General features: G+C 42.9%; 1 non-coding gene and 3 pseudogenes across 1 annotated transcript; all 4 read left to right on the top strand.

Annotated features, from left to right (window-relative positions):
• The first annotated feature begins 1 nt into the window (after window position 1).
• Window positions 2-120, top strand: LOC135751071 (5S ribosomal RNA; annotated as a pseudogene).
• Window positions 121-233: 113 nt separating this feature from the next.
• On the top strand, window positions 234-352 carry LOC135751087 (5S ribosomal RNA; annotated as a pseudogene).
• A 125-nt stretch (window positions 353-477) lies between these two features.
• LOC135751064 (5S ribosomal RNA) lies at window positions 478-596 on the top strand (annotated as a pseudogene).
• Window positions 597-721: 125 nt separating this feature from the next.
• On the top strand, window positions 722-840 carry LOC135751022 (5S ribosomal RNA). The gene has a single exon (XR_010532918.1). It is a non-coding gene; the product is annotated as a 5S ribosomal RNA (ribosomal RNA).
• Window positions 841-19841: the final 19001 nt, after the last annotated feature.

Genomic DNA, 19841 nt, shown 5'->3' with positions numbered 1-19841 from the left:
CGTTTACGGCCACACCACCCTGAGCACGCCCGCTCTCGTCTGATCTCGGAAGCCAAGCAGGGTCGGGCCTGTTTAGTACTTGGATGGGAGACCGCCTGGGAATACCAGGTGATGTAAGCCTTTAATTATTTATGTCATCTTTTCCCATGAATGCGTCCTTTCTGTAAGCATTTACCAATGTCATTGCGTTGCCACATTAGCCTTGAAGTGTCTATCGAATCGAGTCAGCACTCGTTTACGGCCACACCACCCTGAGCACGCCCGCTCTCGTCTGATCTCGGATGCCAAGCAGGGTCGGGCCTGGTTAGTACTTGGATGGGAAACCGCCTGGGAATACCAGGTGCTGTAAGCGTTTAAATAATTAATTATTTATTTATGTCATTTTTTCCCATGAATGCGTCCTTTCTGTAAGAGTTCTCCCATGGCATGGCGTTGCCACATTAGTTTTGAAGTGTCTCTCGAATCGAGTCAGCACTCGTTTACGGCCACACCACCCTGAGCACGCCCGCTCTCGTCTGATCTCGGATGCCAAGCAGGGTCGGGCCTGGTTAGTACTTGGATGGGAGACCGCCTGGGAATACCAGGTGCTGTGAGCATTTAATTAATTAAATATTTATTTATGTCATTTTTTCCCATGAATGCATCCTTTCTGTAAGCGTTCTCTCATGGCATGGCGTTGCCACATTAGTTTTGAAGTGTCTCTCGAATCGAGTCTGCACTCGCTTACGACCACACCACCCTGAGCACGCCCGCTCTCGTCTGATCTCGGAAGCCAAGCAGGGTCGGGCCTGGTTAGTACTTTGATGGGAGACCGCCTGGGAATACCAGGTGCTGTAAGCGTTTAAATAATTAATTATTTATTTATGTCATTTTTTTCCCATGAATGCGTCCTTTCTGTAAGCGTTCTCCCATGGCATGGCATTGCCACATTGAAATTGAATTGAATTTAAATTTATTTGACAGAATTTGATAAAAATGTATAAAATAACAATTATCCCATACACTTAAAAAAAACTGCCGAGGATATAGACACAAAAAAGCCTAAGGCTTATTTCCATTATGGTCCTCGCTGTTAATAAAGCATACAGGCAATTAGCATGAATAATGCAAAACCCACAGATGACAGAGACTACAAACGTTTCTCCTAAGTCCACTTTACATCATATACAATAACACTGCAAACATTAACACATTTGTCATACAGTATCTTCCATCAACCACTTTTTCAATACCCTTTTAAAATGCTTCAGCTCTGTTATGTTCTTTATAGATGTAGACAGTTTATTCCATGCCATAGCACTAGTATATAAAAACGAATTTTTCCCTACTAAACTTTTAAATCCACAAGGGTATATGTTAAAATCCCTGCCCCTAGTATTGTATAGATGTTGGGTTCTCACCATATTATAATAATTTACTAAATATTTTGGAACCATATTGTTTAAAATTTTACGCGACATACCCAATTTTAAAAATATCACTCTTTTTTCGACATTCAAGAGACCCAACTCTTTAAAACAATCATTATTTATGTGTGTACGCGGGTGCATTTTTAGGATTGTTCTGACTAATTTGTTTTGAGACTTTTGTAATTTATTTTTCCATCTCTGTGAACAACTACTGTACCAAAATGATGATGCATAATCAAAATGAGGTTGTACCAAAGCATTTGCCAATAATCTTAAAGAATAAGTGTCCAGTAAGTTAGCTTGCCTAGCTAAAAACTTCACCTTCCCACAAATCTTTGCAATCATTTTACTAGCCATATAATCACCTGTTAGTTTATTATCTATAAAACAGCCCAATATTGTACTACACTTTTTGACTCCAAAATCATGTCGTAACTTTTAACTACAAAACTACCCTGTTTATTTAATTTCATTTTGGAAGCAAAAAGAATAGCTTCCGTTTTACCTAAGTGTAAAAATAACTTATTATCTAAAAACCATTTTGAAATCTCCTCTAACTGTAAAGACATTGTTTTCTCCACCATCTCTTTATCTCGATGGGCAACCACAATTGCTACATCGTCAGCATAAAGAAAGAGTTCCTCAGGACACGCTACCTTTAAATCATTTATGTATAAAAGGAAAAACAACGGTCCTAATAGGCTCCTTGAGGCACACCACAATTAATAAATAAGGGATCGGATAATGTACCCTTAATATCAACTTGTTGCTTCCTATCTTTTAAATAGTGTTGTTTTTGGCGGCCTGTTTTAATTTTAGTTTTAGTCTAGTCTTTGTGTCAAGCTGACATTTTAGTTTTTATTAGTTTTAGTCAGTTCATACTCTTTTTAGTCTAGTCAAGTTTTAGTCGACTAAAAGTCTGGGCATTTTAGTCTTATTTTAGTCAGAATTATCCTTGACTATTTTTGTCTAGTTTTAGTCGACGAAAACTGGTGACATTTTTAGTCTAGTTTTAGTCAATGAAAATTGTATTTTAGTCTCTTTTTAGTAATGCAATTCTATTTAACCCAGTCAATATAGTATAAGTACCTAGCAGTAGTATAGACAAAACCAAAATTTTCATAGATATAAGAATACATCCATTTCAGACATGGAAGATGCTCTGATTGGAATTTACTTGATTTGAAGATATATATATATATATATATATATATATATATATATATATATATATATATATATTTTACTTAATTTTATTTAACCTTGACTGTAGGTAAAGAGTCTACATTAAAGTCTACATAATCAAAACAGAGTAGTCTAAGCAGAAACACACACACAGGGCCACTGCTGGTCAGATGGGTGCCATAAGCTGACTTTTACGGTGGTGCCACCTTTAGTTAAAAAACAACAACAAAATCACAACTATAGTAGGCTATGTGTGAGAATAGCACTTTATTAAAATGTTATAGCACTTTATTAAAATGCTATTGTTATTATTTATAATTGTATTTTGACAGCAACACAAACTACAATTATACAAATATGCAATATAGTATATCTGTATTTGTTTTGCAAATAGCACTATAATGTGACAAAGCTAATTTTACGTGTCAGTATAAATCCAAGCAATTTTGGAGAATTACTAAATATCTTTCTTGTAAGTAAATTAAAAGCCAGCTTTGAGAAACATCAGATGTCTATTAACAAAAGCAAAAGTTTGTATGTATGGTTATGTTCTTAATAATACAGCTGTTTGATTGATTTAACACTCAAGCATTTAGTTAAGCAAGTTTAGTTAATTCAAATAATAAATAAGGACACAGACCCTTGTTTTTAGCACATAAGTTATAAAACAACATCTTTAGCATATATATATTTACCATGCTTCAAAACACAACGCAGCACATGTCATTTAAACGATTGAAGATGCAAACTGGGGTCCGACTTGGAGGGAGAAGCAAGATGGCTCCTTGAACGCACGCGTTTTGATGAGCTCGCAATCCTAATCATTTAACAGACCCTTCGTAACGTTATTGCAAAGAAAATTTTGAAAGATAACTCACATTGATATTACGGTGATTCACCAAGACCACAATGGGTGGCTCAGACAAAAGGAAAAGTGCTGGAAAGAAAGCTGGAAAGTCCGAACCAACTGCACATGCTAACCTGGCTAAAAACAGCAGCTGTTTGCAGGCGACTGATAGTTCTGTGAAGATCTCTTCTAACGACTTAATTGAAGACAACTTGCACGATTATCTTAAACAGGGTAATGATCCAGATGATATTATGCTGGCAGAAGAGGAATTTCCGTGTCTCCCCGAAACTCCCTGTGAATCACCAGCCCCCAAACAACGCAGAATTGTGGATAAAGATACATCTGTCATCCTCTCGCAGATCTCAGACCTTTCTCGGCTGGTCCAAGTCAGATCAGACACTTTAGAGAAGTTGGTGGAAAAAAATTCTCAGGTAATTAATGAAATGAAAGCAGAAGTCAGTGTCAACACCAAACAAATCTCAGAGTTAAAGGAAACGATCGAGTTTATCTGCGCAGACGTCAATGCCATGAAACCTCGACTGAAGCAAGCTGAAAAGTCTGCCGAGGACCATGAAAAACGTCTAACGTTGTTGGAGGGCTATTCCCGTAGATGGAATTTAAGAATTCAGGGGATTCAAGAGAAAAATGGAGAGGATGTTCGTCACGAGGTCATCAAAATATGTCAATGTCTCTTGCCACAGCATAAAGACAAATTTCCCGACGTTGTGGATGTTGCTCATCGCCTCGGTCGTTTCAAAGCTGGAAGCAGCACTCCTAGAGCAATTATATTTCAGTTCACATCACGGTTTTTCAGGTATGCTGTCTGGCGTGCTGCCAAAGATGCAGACTTTCTAAAGAACAACCACCTGAGGATCTCCGAGGACCTGTCTCCCGCCGACAGAGAAACTAGACTGAAACTATGGCCTGCTGTAGAAAAAGCACGCAAGGAAAACAAGAAAGCTTTCTTCGTTGGTGGACGTGCTTTTGTAGACGGCGTTGAGATTCATCCACCCACTTAAACTACGAGGGATGCCCGACTGGTTTTAAGGTGAATAAATGGAAGAAAATATATGTTTATTGCCTCTTTCAGTGCAGAGGTACTCTACCTCATTCTCTCTTTTTTTTTTCGTGAATGAGATGGAGTCCCCAATACGTTTTTTTTATATATCATAAAAGAGGCAATTTAAAAAATAAAGACAAAGGGGAATAAAAACCTCACCGTTCTATAGGGAGGATATTCCTTATATTGTTTGAAGACTTGAATGAGACTGAGACTCCAGTTCAAATGTTTTTTATTTGTAAATTTATAAAAGAGGTAATAATACTTAAAACGTAGAAGAAAAGAAAGGGTAAAATGTGTATATATATATTTTTTTTTTCTCTTTGCACAAAAAGGGATGGTTCTCATCCTGGTATTTACTTGTTCTAACCGTTTAAGATTTGCTATAATTCTTTATAGGAATCTTCTGGATTAACATTCTATTTTCTATATTTCTTTGGTTTATGTCTTTATCTATTGTTTCTCTTAATGTTAGAGGGTTACGTAACATTGTTAAGAGGAAAGCTATTTTTTTGCATTTGAAGCGCTTTAATACAGATTTTTGTTTTATGCAAGAGTGCCATTCGGATATTCAAGATGTTAATTTCTGGAGGTCACAATGGGGACTAGATTTATGGTTCGCTCACGGCACTACTCACTCTGCTGGAGTCTGTATCTTGAAAAATCGTTTTAATGGAAAAATATTGAGTTCTGAGTGTGATAAATCTGGTCACTACATTTTACTTGCCCTTAAAACGTTAAACTCAACCTGTATCCTTATTAATGTATATGGTTTCAACTCACAAAGAGAAAATACTGCATTTTTTGATAGATTAGGAGAACGGGTGACTCATATGTTAGCCATATATCCTAACTCTTATCTGATCTTTGGAGGTGATTTTAATGTCGCTCTGGACAACAGCTTAGATAGATGGCCTCCTCAGGCTGGAAAGATAAGTCCTGATTATGTAATTACGTTTATGGAGAAATTTTCTTTAATTGATACATGGAGAAAATCTCACCCAACACAACAATGTTTTACTTGGAGTAATAATTCTTTATCTAGTCAGTCAAGAATTGATTATTGGATTACATCTAAGGATTTAGTTAATATTGTTACTGATATAATACCATCTCCATTTTCAGATCACAAGGCTATCTCAATAAGTATTCCCTTTAGTTCTTCTGTAAATTTAGTTCAAAAGTCTGGATATTGGAAATTAAATAATTTAGTACTTCAACATAAAGAAGTAATCACTGGCATAGAAAAAATAATATTGACTTTCTGGAATAAAGCAAAGATTGAAGAAAATTATTGTAGCAATTGGGAACTGCTCAAATTTGAAGTAGGTTCTTTTTTTAGGAAATACTGTAGTGAGTTTGCTAAAAAGAGGAAAGCTAATGAGGATGACATTTTACTTAAAATTTCTACTCTAGTTTCCAAAAGGGTAGAAGAATTATCAGAAGTCGATAAAGCAGAACTTACTGCACAGAAACTTAAGTTAGAAGAGATTTATAAACAAAAGGTTGAAGGAGCGTTTGTTAGGTCTCGAAGGAAGTGGCTTGAGGAGGGCGAAAAGAGTTCGGCTTATTTTTTTAGACTTGAACGGCAGCAAGCTAAAAATAATCACATTGAAAAATTGAGGATTAAAGGTAATATTGTAGAGGACCCTAAAATTATTGCTCATTTTTGTTCTGAATTTTATAGTAACTTGTATGCTTCTAACTTTTGTCAACAATCAGCTACTGAGTTTTTGGAGTCCTTACATAATATTAAGCAAATTAATAATGAAGAATTCAATATATGTGAAGCCCCTCTTAGTTTACAAGAAATTACTGAAGCAATTAACTCGTTGAAAAATAATAAGTCTCCAGGAACAGACGGGCTAACTGCTGAGTTCCCTTTCAGTCGGTCACTACGACGTCACGTCGTGACCGACGAATTGGGAACTCGCTTAGAGGACCAATCTGCTTCGAATACTACTAAAACGCCAATGAACTTGGCATTGAGATATTTGCATAATGCTGGCGCCGCCCCGCCAGGTGCGTATATAAGCAGCAGGTGCAAATAGGGAAATTAGCTTTTTATCGCTTTGAAAGCCGGCAGTATCTGCTACTGAGAAGCTACTCTACTCTGGTGGGATTCGATTGCTGAAGTTGGTTGGACTAGCAGTACCACAGCGGACGCTTCGCTTAATTCCACGACTCTACATCTTTTATTGTTTTGAGTTTAGTGTGTGCGTTGCCTTCCTGTGCGCTCATCAACTAAGCATCTGAGTGAATTTCCCTAAAAGAGTGATACGAGAGAGCTTTGTGCCTTGTTAAAGGCAGCCACTCTCTCGTATATCCGGACATCAGCGTCCTTTTCAGGATGGCTTTTCGTCCGTGCGATCTTGGGTGCGGCAAATACATGGGTCCGAAGGACGGTCACGAGCGTTGTCTTTCGTGTTTGGGCATCGAGCACGCAGAGGCAGTGTTCGCTGGGGGTAAGTGTTCTCACTGCGAGAACATGTCCCTTGTGGATTTGCGCAGACGGTTGTCTTTCCTCCGGGAAAAACGCAACCCTCGTCATGCGAGTGCTGAGCGCCGCCACGGTGCGGCTGTGAAGCTCTCAAAGGACGACCTGCGCATCACTGTGCTGAGCCGAGCGGGGGATTCGTCCTCAGGCTCTCAGCCTCCTCATCCACAGCCGGTTGATGTGCCGATGGAGACTTCAGCGTCGTGTTCTACGATGTCTCTAGAATCCATCGTGCCGCCCTCCGGGTCCACCGACGCCGCAGCATCCGAGGGTGGGCCTCCTCCCCCTGACGTGGACCCCGACGCCCTTCCTCCCTCTGGTCGGGTTGGGACGCCGGAGTTCGATCCAGAGATGGTGGCCGTGCTCGCTCGAGCGGCGGAGACCGTAGGGTTAGAGTGGGTTCCCCCCCCTCAGCCCGAACCGTCCCGCCTGGATGATTGGTTCTTTGGAGCTGCCCGGGTTTCACAACCCTCTCCACCGGTGCCTTTCTTCCCCGAGGTGCACGAGGAGCTGACTAGAACCTGGAAGTCGCCGTTTTCCATGAGATTACGGCCGTTTCAGCCCTCCCCCCTCACCTCCCTCACCAGCGGAGCCGCTAAGGGTTACACGGGGATCCCTCCTGTGGAGCGCGCGGTCGCGATGCAGCTGTGTCCGGCTAACGCTCCCTCTTGGAAGGACCGCCCAACCCTCCCCTCTCGTGCCTGCAGACAGTCCTCCGGTTTAACGGGCGCTGCCCACCAGGCATGTGGAGAGGCGGCTTCAGCCCTGCACGCTATGGCGTTGCTGCAGGTTCACCAAGCGAAGGCCTTGAGGGATCTGCACGAGGGAGGACACGACTCGCCTGTCCTTTCGGAGCTCCGGGCTGCCACTGATCTGGCTCTTCGCGCTACGAAGGTGACAGCGCAGGCAATTGGTCGTGCCATGTCCACGATGGTGGTCCAGGAACGCCACTTATGGATATGTCTGGCGGACATGTCGGATGCGGAGAAGAACAAGTTCTTGGACGCTCCAGTGTCCCAGGCTGGCCTTTTCGGTGAGTCGGTGGAGTCCTTCGCCCAGCAGTTCTCCGCCGCCCAGAAGCAGACAGAGGCGATCGCTCAGATCATGCCCCGGCGCAAACGACCTGCATCTCGCCCTCCAGCGCCGGCGGGCCCGTCTGCTCCTCGCCGAGGGCGCCCTGCGGCGGCTGCCTCCGCCCCCCCCACTAGAACATCTTCCAGGCCACGGAGGGGGAACAGCCGTCGACAGCCCGCCCCGCCCGCCCCACCCGCTTCCCGTGGTAAACGGAAATCGAAGCGGCCCTGAGACGGGCGACCTGGATTTGGATGGTATCACTCTACGGGAGACGGTGATGGCATCGCTCCCTCCACCGGTAGAGGGCCGGGTGGAGAATCTTTGGTTTCGTTTTGTTTCTGTTCCGCCGGCTTCTCAGCCGGCACCCACAAAACCACAAAAAGAGTGCATTCCTATTCCTTCTCCAGGTCTCCAGAGGATCGAGAGAGATGTGAGCGGGCATTTACATGCTCTTCCTCCCTCTCCTCTATCGCCAGCGGGTGTTCTGAGGAGTTCCAGCTCTCCGCTGAGGAGACGGGACCACCAGCACCCTCCTCGGAGTCTGTGCTCTCCGCTGAGGAGACCAGACGACCGTCACCCTCAGCGGGCTCAGGTCAGTGTCACACACACACATACTGTAGATACTTATGCTGTCCCAGCAGACGTACCGGCAGTACCACCTGTCCCGCTCAGCCGCCCCACCGCGGGTACCCCGACAGTGCCGTTAATTCCCCTCGTACGGTCCCTGGGGGCGTGGCTTCAGCTTCCCAGCCCGTCTCGTTGGGTTTTACGCACTGTTCGCCTCGGTTACGAAATTCAATTCATCCGGCACACACCCAAATTCTCGGGCATTCGTTTCACCACGGTGAAAGCGTCCGATGCACACGTACTGCGTGCAGAGGTCGAAGTCCTGCTGGCGAAGGACGCGATCGAGCCGGTCCCTCCAACCGAGATGAGGTCGGGCTTCTACAGCCCGTATTTTATAGTACCCAAAAAAGGCGGTGGGTTGCGACCGATCTTGGATTTGCGCGTTCTGAACAAATCTCTGCAGAAGAGGTCTTTCAGGATGATAACACCAAAGCAAATATTCAATTCAATTCGCCCCCAAGATTGGTTTGCGGCAATAGACCTGAAAGACGCGTACTTTCATGTGTCCATTATCCCTCGTCACAGACCGTTTCTCCGGTTTGCATTCGAGGGACGGGCATACCAGTACAAAGTTTTACCGTTCGGGCTATCCCTCTCTCCCCGTGTGTTCACGAAAGTAGTGGAGGCGGCGTTAAAACCCCTCAGAGAGAGCGGCGTTCGCATATTGGCTTACCTCGACGATTGGCTTATAATAGCGCATTCTCGACGGACGCTGTGCGAGCACAGAGATTTAACGCTTCGGCATCTCGCCCGTTTGGGTCTTCGGGTCAACTGGGAAAAGAGCAAACTCTGCCCCACGCAGAGGATCTCTTTTCTCGGGATGGAACTGGACTCGATCGATTTATCGGCGCGTTTGACAGAAGAGCGCGTCCAGTCAATTCTGACTTGCCTCGGTTCATTCCGAGGGAAGAATGCGGTCCCGCTGAAACAATTTCAAAAGCTCCTGGGGCATATGGCAGCAGCAGCGGCCGTGACACCGCTCGGACTGCTCCATATGAGACCGCTTCAGCGTTGGCTTCACGATCGAGTCCCGAGGAGAGCGTGGCGCGCCGGCATCCATCGTGTAACCATTACACCTGCGTGTCGCCTAACATTCCCCCCGTGGTCGGACCCCGCGTTTCTCAGGTCCGGTGTGTCCATGAGACAGATCGCTCAGCATGCTGTTGTACACACAGATGCGTCCGACACGGGCTGGGGTGCCACGTACGACGAGCTTACAGCTTCAGGGGTGTGGACAGCACCCCAGTTGCATTGGCACATCAATTGCCGAGAGTTGTGGGCAGTATATCTGGGACTTGTACGCTTCGCTACGGAGCTGCGAGGGAAGGATGTACTAGTACGCACCGACAACACTGCGACCGTTGCGTATATCAACCGTCAAGGCGGTTTGCGCTCCCGTCACCTGTCGCATCTCGCTCGTCATCTCCTCCTTTGGAGTCAGAAGCATCTGAGGTCCCTTCGTGCCATTCACATTCCGGGCTCGCTCAATACAGCGGCGGACGCGCTTTCTCGAGCTGCGCGCCCCGGCGAATGGCGACTCCACCCCCAGACGGTCCAGCTAATTTGGAGGAAGTTCGGTCGTGCGCAGATAGACCTGTTTGCGTCGCCGGACGATACCCACTGTCGCCTGTTTTATTCACTAACCGAGGGCAGCCTCGGCGTGGACGCATTGGCACACAGCTGGCCTCGGGGGATGCGCAAATACGCATTCCCCCCAGTGAGCTTAATCGCGCAGACACTGTGCAAAGTCAGGCAGGACGAGGAGAGCCTTTTACTGATCGCCCCATATTGGACGAGCAAGAATTGGTTTCCAGAGTTAATGCTCCTCGCGACAGCCCCTCCCTGGCGGATTCCCCTGAGGAAGGACCTTCTTTCTCAAGGAGGGGGCACATTATGGCACCCGCGCCCCGACCTGTGGGATCTCCATGTGTGGTCGTTGAGCGCGCGCAAGGTTTAGGTGATTTACCGCAAACGGTATCTAACACAATCGACGCGGCTCGAGCTCCGTCCACAAGACGGGCTTACGCGTTTAAATGGAACCTTTTCGTCACCTGGTGCTCTTCGCAACGCGAGGACCCCAGAGAATGCCCTATTAACATCGTGCTTTTATATCTTCAACATAGGTTAGACGGTAGGCTGTCACCCTCCACCATTAAAGTTGATATCGCTGCTATTTCTGCTCATCACTCACTTATCAACGGCAGAACAGTTGGCCAGCATGATTTGGTTATTAGATTTTTAAGAGGCGCTCGTAGGCTAAACCCCTCGCGCCCTCCTTCTATTCCTCCCTGGGACCTGTCCATGGTGCTGAAAGCCCTTCAGGCCCCCCCGTTCGAGCCTTTGCAGTCTGCGAGTCTGAAGCTTTTATCAATGAAAGCTCTGACCCTGCTAGCATTGGCCTCAGTAAAGAGAGTAGGGGATTTACATGCATTCTCTGTTGACGACTCGTGCCTTCAGTTTGGTCCTGCTGCCTCAAGCGTAACATTGAGGCCCAGACCAGGCTACGTGCCCAAAGTTCCCACCACTCCTTTCAGAGACCAGGTGGTGAGCTTGCAAGCGCTGCCTCCGGAGGACGCAGACCCAACCGTGGCTTTGTTGTGCCCGGCGAATGGCGACTCCACCCCCAGACGGTCCAGCTAATTTGGAGGAAGTTCGGTCGTGCGCAGATAGACCTGTTTGCGTCGCCGGACGATACCCACTGTCGCCTGTTTTATTCACTAACCGAGGGCAGCCTCGGCGTGGACGCATTGGCACACAGCTGGCCTCGGGGGATGCGCAAATACGCATTCCCCCCAGTGAGCTTAATCGCGCAGACACTGTGCAAAGTCAGGCAGGACGAGGAGAGCCTTTTACTGATCGCCCCATATTGGACGAGCAAGAATTGGTTTCCAGAGTTAATGCTCCTCGCGACAGCCCCTCCCTGGCGGATTCCCCTGAGGAAGGACCTTCTTTCTCAAGGAGGGGGCACATTATGGCACCCGCGCCCCGACCTGTGGGATCTCCATGTGTGGTCGTTGAGCGCGCGCAAGGTTTAGGTGATTTACCGCAAACGGTATCTAACACAATCGACGCGGCTCGAGCTCCGTCCACAAGACGGGCTTACGCGTTTAAATGGAACCTTTTCGTCACCTGGTGCTCTTCGCAACGCGAGGACCCCAGAGAATGCCCTATTAACATCGTGCTTTTATATCTTCAACATAGGTTAGACGGTAGGCTGTCACCCTCCACCATTAAAGTTGATATCGCTGCTATTTCTGCTCATCACTCACTTATCAACGGCAGAACAGTTGGCCAGCATGATTTGGTTATTAGATTTTTAAGAGGCGCTCGTAGGCTAAACCCCTCGCGCCCTCCTTCTATTCCTCCCTGGGACCTGTCCATGGTGCTGAAAGCCCTTCAGGCCCCCCCGTTCGAGCCTTTGCAGTCTGCGAGTCTGAAGCTTTTATCAATGAAAGCTCTGACCCTGCTAGCATTGGCCTCAGTAAAGAGAGTAGGGGATTTACATGCATTCTCTGTTGACGACTCGTGCCTTCAGTTTGGTCCTGCTGCCTCAAGCGTAACATTGAGGCCCAGACCAGGCTACGTGCCCAAAGTTCCCACCACTCCTTTCAGAGACCAGGTGGTGAGCTTGCAAGCGCTGCCTCCGGAGGACGCAGACCCAACCGTGGCTTTGTTGTGCCCCGTACGCGCACTGCGACTCTACGTGGATCGCACGCAAAGCCTCAGGACCTCAGACCAGCTCTTTGTTTGTTATGGTGGCCAGCAGAAAGGGAAAGCTGTCACTAAGCAGAGGATGTCTCATTGGATAGTTGATACTATCGCCCTGGCTTATAATCTTCAGGGTATTCCTTGCCCCTTTAATTTGAGAGCGCACTCCACACGGAGCGTTGCCTCATCTTGGGCTCTAGCTCGTGGTTCCTCGCTAACAGACATCTGTAGAGCTGCTGGTTGGGCGACACCTAATACGTTCATTAGATTTTACAGTGTTCGTATCGAGCCTGTATCCTCTCGTGTTCTTTCCTCACCAGGGAGGGCACGGAGAGCAGACTCGCACGTCAGCTTGCAGCCTCCAACTGATGCTTCATAACTGTGTCAGTATGGAAGGCCTTCAGAGCAAAAATGCGTAATGGTTTGAATTGCTCTTCCTCCGCTGCCTTGGCAGCCTTTGTTGCGGAGCATTGGCTGTCAGCCTTTCACTAGCTGTATCCTCGCGAACCTACGTGTCTGGCTCGGGCTCCACATTGTGTCCCACCGGGTTCCTTTGTGAGTATTTTTCCGTGGGGTTAATCCTACCAGCCCACGTTTCCCTTAGCAGAGCACTGCTTTGCTTACACAGCCACGGCTGTCTTTATTCTTCAACTACGGTTGACTTTCGCCCACCATTAGCCCTTAAGACGGGTGGTGGCTTCCGCAGCGTTCCTATCCCGCTCAGGTAGGGCGCTTCCCAGTCGCTGGCACTTCTGTGGGGTTAAAGGAACATCTAGTGCCCGGCCTTCTGCCTTAAAACCTATCTCCTCCTCCTTAAGTGGAACCGGAGGGCTTTTACGCAGTCACTGGAAGAGGTCAGCCCCTAGTGGCATTTTGGTAGGGATTCCCAATTCGTCGGTCACGACGTGACGTCGTAGTGACCGACTGAAAGGGAACGTCTCGGTTACGGATGTAACCCTCGTTCCCTGAAGGAGGGAACGGAGACGTCACGTCCCGTCGCCACAGGTGCTGCCACCTGCTGTTACGGCCGGTCACACTTTCCGGCTTTCTCAGCGAAAAAGAAGCTAATTTCCCTATTTGCACCTGCTGCTTATATACGCACCTGGCGGGGCGGCGCCAGCATTATGCAAATATCTCAATGCCAAGTTCATTGGCGTTTTAGTAGTATTCGAAGCAGATTGGTCCTCTAAGCGAGTTCCCAATTCGTCGGTCACGACGTGACGTCTCCGTTCCCTCCTTCAGGGAACGAGGGTTACATCCGTAACCGAGACGTTTTATAAAGCTTTTAGCAAACTTTTATCCCCTTTTTTGCTTGAAGTCTTCATAGAGAGTATAGAGAGAGCCTTGCTTCCTCCAACTTTGTGTCAAGGACTTATAACGTTAATTTCAAAACCTAATAAAGACCCCTTGTTAATTGATAATTGGAGACCAATTACTTTGCTAAATAACGATTATAAAATTATTGCTTTGGTTTTATCAAAACGATTAAAATGTACTTTAAATAATTTAATTGATGAATGTCAGTCTGGGTTCTTACAAAGAAGGCACATCTTTAATAATATACGGCTGGTCTTAGACTTTCTAGATTATTCCAAATTTTTTTGTAAAGATAATTTTATTCTCTTCTTAGACTATTACAAAGCCTTTGATTCCCTAGAACATAAATTCTTGTTACAGACCCTTCACAAGGTGGGATTTGGTGACTTCTTTTGCAGATCTATTAAAATGCTCTATACTAACTGCAATAGCTCTATCAAACTTAGTAGTGGTACCTCTCCTAGATTTACTTTGAATCGGGGAGTCAGGCAGGGATGCCCAATCTCCCCATACCTATTTCTGATAGCTACTGAACTTCTAAATTTGCATATCAAAGAAAGCCCGGTAAAAGGAATAACTGTTGATGACACTGAAGTGGTAATAAGTCAGTTAGCGGATGACACCGTTTTGTTTTTAAAGGATGCATCCCAGGTTGCGATAGCATTAGAGACTCTTGAGCCCTTTTCTAAAGCCTCAGGCCTTCGCCTTAACATAAACAAATGTGATTTACTCCCAGTTGGTAATTGTCTGGAATCCTCAATTTGCAATATTCCTGTAAGAGATAGTGTTAATTATTTGGGAATTAAAATAATCAAAGATGATAAAACTAGATGCCCCTCAAATTTTACACCAATTATCGAAAAGACACATAAGGTATTGAACCATTGGTTGTTAAGAGATCTATCACTCAAAGGCAGAGTTCTGCTTACCAAAGCGGAGGGCATCTCTCGATTATCATATGTCGCTCAGTCAATATCTGTTGACAAACACACTTGTAAACTAATTGACGGTATGTTAACAAAATTCCTGTGGAAAAATAAAATTCATTATATAAAAAAATCAGTAATACTGAATTCATATGATAAAGGGGGATTGAATTTTATTGATTTTAGCTCTCTAAATAGTAACTTTAAAATAAATTGGATAAGACAATACCTTAAAAACTCTTCATCTATTTGGAATATAATTCCTCGGTTTATCTTTTCTCGTGTAGGTGGCTTAGAATTTCTATTGATGTGTAATTATAAAATTGAAAAACTTCCAATCAAACTTTCTAAATTTCATCAACAAGTTCTTACTTCTTGGAGTCTTATTTATAAACACAACTTCTCCCCTCATAGCTTTCTTATTTGGAATAATGCCAATATTTTGAATAGAAATAAGTCTTTATTTTTTAATAATTGGTTTAGTAATGGGTTGTTATTAGTGAATCAGTTATTTAATAATGAAGGGAATTTATTTACATTTGCAGACTTTATCTCAAGATACAAAATACCTATTACATTGAAAGAATTCAAGATGCTTACTAAGGCAATACCTGCAGGTGTACAGATGCTGTTCAAAAGTAGTGTATATACACCCTCACTTTCTGTCTGTCCTCCTAGCCCTGAACATACCTCTATCGGCACCATATGTTTCTCTGGATTAAAGCCTAACAATTATAAAATTAGATCCTTGTTTTTAAGAGAGATTATTTCTACGCCTTATATTATTTTTTACTGGAACAGCTTTTTTAATGATGTAAATTGGAACCAAGTCTTGAAATTACCTCAAAATTTTTTCCTTACAAATAAGATTAAAGAAATCTCATATAAATTAATTCATAGAGTTTATCCCACAAAGGTATTTCTACAAAAATTTAAAATTGATATTGATTTGAAATGTTCTTTCTGTGAATGCCCCACTGAAACAATCTCTCATTTATTCTGGTCTTGTCAATATACCCAAAATTTTTGGAACAATGTGGAGATTTTTATTGCTGATAATATTTTAAAAACCTTTTCGTTATCCTACAAACATGTGATTTTGGGCTATTTTATTAAGAATCACTCCTTAAAAGATGTTGAGTTCATTATAAATTTTATTTTATTTATTTGTAAATTTCACATTCATAAATGCAAGTTTACAAAAGGCAAACCTATTTTTATGGTGCTTAAAAAGGAGATTAAATTATTTGTAGATGTGATGTCAACATCAAAAAATAATAAAGCAATCAAATTGTTTAATATATGCTCCTCCTTTAACATTTTCACATAATTTTAAAGGTAAAATTATAATAAATGGTGCTGACCTATAAGGTATATTTTCTGTATTCAATTACATTGTAATATCCTTTGGATTGTTATAATATAATTAATATCTTTTTCTAAAATGTATATCTAACTATGTACCCTCCTGTTGTGTTTTTTCTTTTTTCTCTTTTTTTTCTCCTCTTCCTTTTTATTCCTTCTTGTTGAGGCATGTGGATTTTTTCTATTATATGATATATGGCACTGTACATGCTATCTGTTATTGTTAATAAAGCATAAAAAAAAATAAAAAAAAAGAAGATGCAAACTGGTACATTGTTATATTATTTAAATCACACAGATGAGTTTGCAGTGCCAGCAGTCAACGCTATACATATTAACAGGCTTGTGAACTCACCTGAAAACGATGCAGGGGTTTCCTTTTGGACTTTTAGTTTCCATTTGAAGACTTAATGCAGCGGTGTACTCGCGGGCGCAGCTGTCCATCAAAAGTGACGTGTCGCGTGTTACTTTCTAATCGCTCTCGCGGTACGTTTACGAATTTTTGCGGATCGATTTGCAGAGCGCCATTTAACACACATGATAATTTGCAGTCAGGTGGCGGGGTGCCAGGAGATGGCTAGACGAAATAACGTTATAACATTTCGTCTCGTCTCGTTTTGGTCAACGAAAATGAAGACACATTTTAGCATAGTTTTTATTTAGTAAACCACTTTTAGTCTCGTTTTTATTCGTTCAACAATATTGTATTATACATTTTATTATAGTTTTTGTCACATGACCAGCATTTACGTTACGTCTCGTCTCTTTTTCGTCACGTGATAAAGGTTCGTTGACGAGGATATTTCGTCATACTTTTCGTTGACGAAAGCAACACTACTTTTAAATAACATTGAACCCACTTAAGAGAATTTTTATCAAATCCAGTTGCCTTTAATTTGTATATTAAAATTTCATGATCTATGGTATCAAAAGCCTTCTGCAGGTCCAGCATAACCATCCCACAGAAGTCTCCTTTATCTACTGCTTTCCTTATGCTGTCAGTCAGATGTATTATACAGGTTTCAGTGGAATGTAAGGGTCTGAACCCGGATTGTAAAGCATACAAAATACTATTTTTAACAATATAATTATCAATTTGATTATATATAACCCTTTCCATAATCTTAGATGCCACACATAAAATAGAAACAGGCCGATAATTTGTCATGTCTGATTTACAACTCTTTTTATGTAAGGGAACTACTCTAGCACTTTTAAAATCTAAAGGGACTTCCCCTTGTTGAATAGACAAATTTATAATGTATGCTATAAGGGGTGCTGTTACCTTTGCTGAATCCTTAAAATATTTGACAGGAATATTATCAATTCCAGGAGCCTTCTGTATGTTTAGCTCACTCATAAGTTTATAAATGTCACTATCAATAACAGGACATAATTTAAAAGCATCAGAGGCTACTCCTTTTTGACCATAATAAAACTGAGTCGTCTTCTCATTATACTTATTTATACTTGGTGGAATTTGCTTTCGCAAATTACTAGCTAACGATATAAAATATCTGTTAAAACTTTCAGACACCTCCTTTGGGTTAGAAACTAAATTCCCTTTTATCTTAAGATTAATATTTCCTGATTTCCCTTTCACTGTATCAGAGTAGCCTAAGTTCTTTAATACTCCCCATAGCTTTTTTGGATTCTGACTGTTTTGTTTTATTTTATCCTTAAAATAATTGATCTTAGCCTCCTTAATCACATCTCTTACCTCATTTCTCCTTTGTTTATACTGCTCAAAACTAATAGAATCCATCTTTTTCTTAAACATCTTAAAACTAACATTCCTTGATCTAAGAAGCTGATGTATATCATCCGTAATCCATGGTTCAGATTTTTGTTTTACTCTTACTTTCATAATCGGTGCTACCATATCTAAAACCTTGCAAAATAACTCCTTAAAACAAGCCCAAGCAATATCTACATTTTTACAATTTAACAGGTGACCAATCTACTCTCTTCAAAACCTCACAAAATGCATCTGGGATGACGTATCTTCAATACGTATATGTATGTGTGTGTGTATGTATGTATGTATGTATGTATGGGTATATATATATATATATATATATATATATATATGTATATGTATATATGTATATATATATATGTATATATATATATATATATATATATATATATATATATATAATGTATGTTTGTGTATATGTACATGTGTATACATATGAATGGCCCCTACGCTAATTGGGTTTTGTTTTTCTTTCTTCATGTCTCGTCCTCGTCTCCGAGGACACTTGAGACAAACAGACCCAGTTCCGGTAAATGTGAAAGTTGGCACACCTCTGACTCACCGGCAGACCGTCAACGTGATGCCCAGCTGATGCATGACCAACGACCACCAGCAGAACCCGCTTTACCTCCGCCTAATCTCCTTAATCGCTTCAATGTATATATAAATATATCTCCCAAGGGTTTTTTCCTCCTAAGACTTTTTTTTACTTCCCCTGCTGAGTCTGGGGTTTTTTTTCTCATAGGGGGTTTTTCAACCCGGGGAGGCAGCCTTCTTGGGCTTTACTTAGCACCCTCTTCTTTACGTTACATTAGCAATACGCACGCTTATAATGTTGATTCATAGCCGCAGCAAATTTAGCTGCTATCGTGTATTATGTTGTGCTATCTGTCGTTTTTTTTAAGCTTTCCACTGCTTCTATTACTGTAAAGCTGCTTTGAAACAATCACAAATTGTGAAAAGCGCTATATAAATAAAATTGAATTGAATTGAATTATAAGTCTTCGTCGATCTCAATAAAACTGTATTATGACCATTATAGTTTTTCTTCTTAATCTTTCTGCATAAGTAAACCATACAGTGATCACTTAAGCAACAATCAACAACCCCACTACTGATAATCCTATTATGGTCAGATACCAATATCAGATCAATAATAGATTGAGACATCGGAGTAATTCTAGTCGGCTCCTTAATCAGTTGCTTCAATGAAAAAAAATCTGAAAAACCTTTAAAATGTTTGTATATCGAAGAGTCTTGTTTTAACATGTCCGTATTTAAGTCTCCACATAATATAACCTCAGATCCCTGTAGTTTTTAGCAGTTATTTAACACGTCTTCCAACACATCATAGAAATCACTTTGGTCAGGAGGTCTATACACATGACCAATTAAAATAGGTTTGCATTTTGGGAACAATATATCCATCCACACAGCTTCAATAAGAGCATTGTCCAAGTCCTTTCTTATGTTGAATACCAACTCCGTGTTTACATATACACATACGCCTCCGCCATTACGGTTCCTATCTCTTCTTATCAAACTATAGTTTGTAATTTCAATTTCAGAATCCATGATAGAAGAATCCAGCCATGTTTCACTACATCCAAATATTGATGGTTTAAGATCAGAGCATAATAATCTTATCTCTGTAATTTTCGGTAGTAAACTCCTTACATTTAGATGTGCGATAAACAAACCCTTTGGAGCTTTCGTGAAGTCTGTATTGCTAACGCTATCCCCCTGACACGGGCTTACCGGTACCTCCTGGATATGCTCAACTGACACTGGCTCCTGCTCTCGGTACTCTACGGAAGCGGCGCCCGGGATTAGGGCAGGAGACTCCGGCCCGTGTCCCGCGCGCGTTATACAGTCGGATGTTGATATAGACAGCAATCGTCCTCGCCCCGCATAAGTTAAACAGTCTATGACGACACTCCTTACCGACTCAGCCTTCCTCCGAACCGGGCAATCAGCTCCCAATGTCGGGACACATCCCAGCTGCCCGTGCTCCCCATGGGCCGCCCGACCAGCACCCAATGCTTCTCCGGCCTCCTCCACGCC

This window comes from Paramisgurnus dabryanus, chromosome 18, assembly GCF_030506205.2.
Source record: "Paramisgurnus dabryanus chromosome 18, PD_genome_1.1, whole genome shotgun sequence".
Taxonomy (NCBI): Eukaryota; Metazoa; Chordata; class Actinopteri; order Cypriniformes; family Cobitidae; genus Paramisgurnus; species Paramisgurnus dabryanus.
This window is presented reverse-complemented; position numbering and strand designations above follow the sequence as displayed.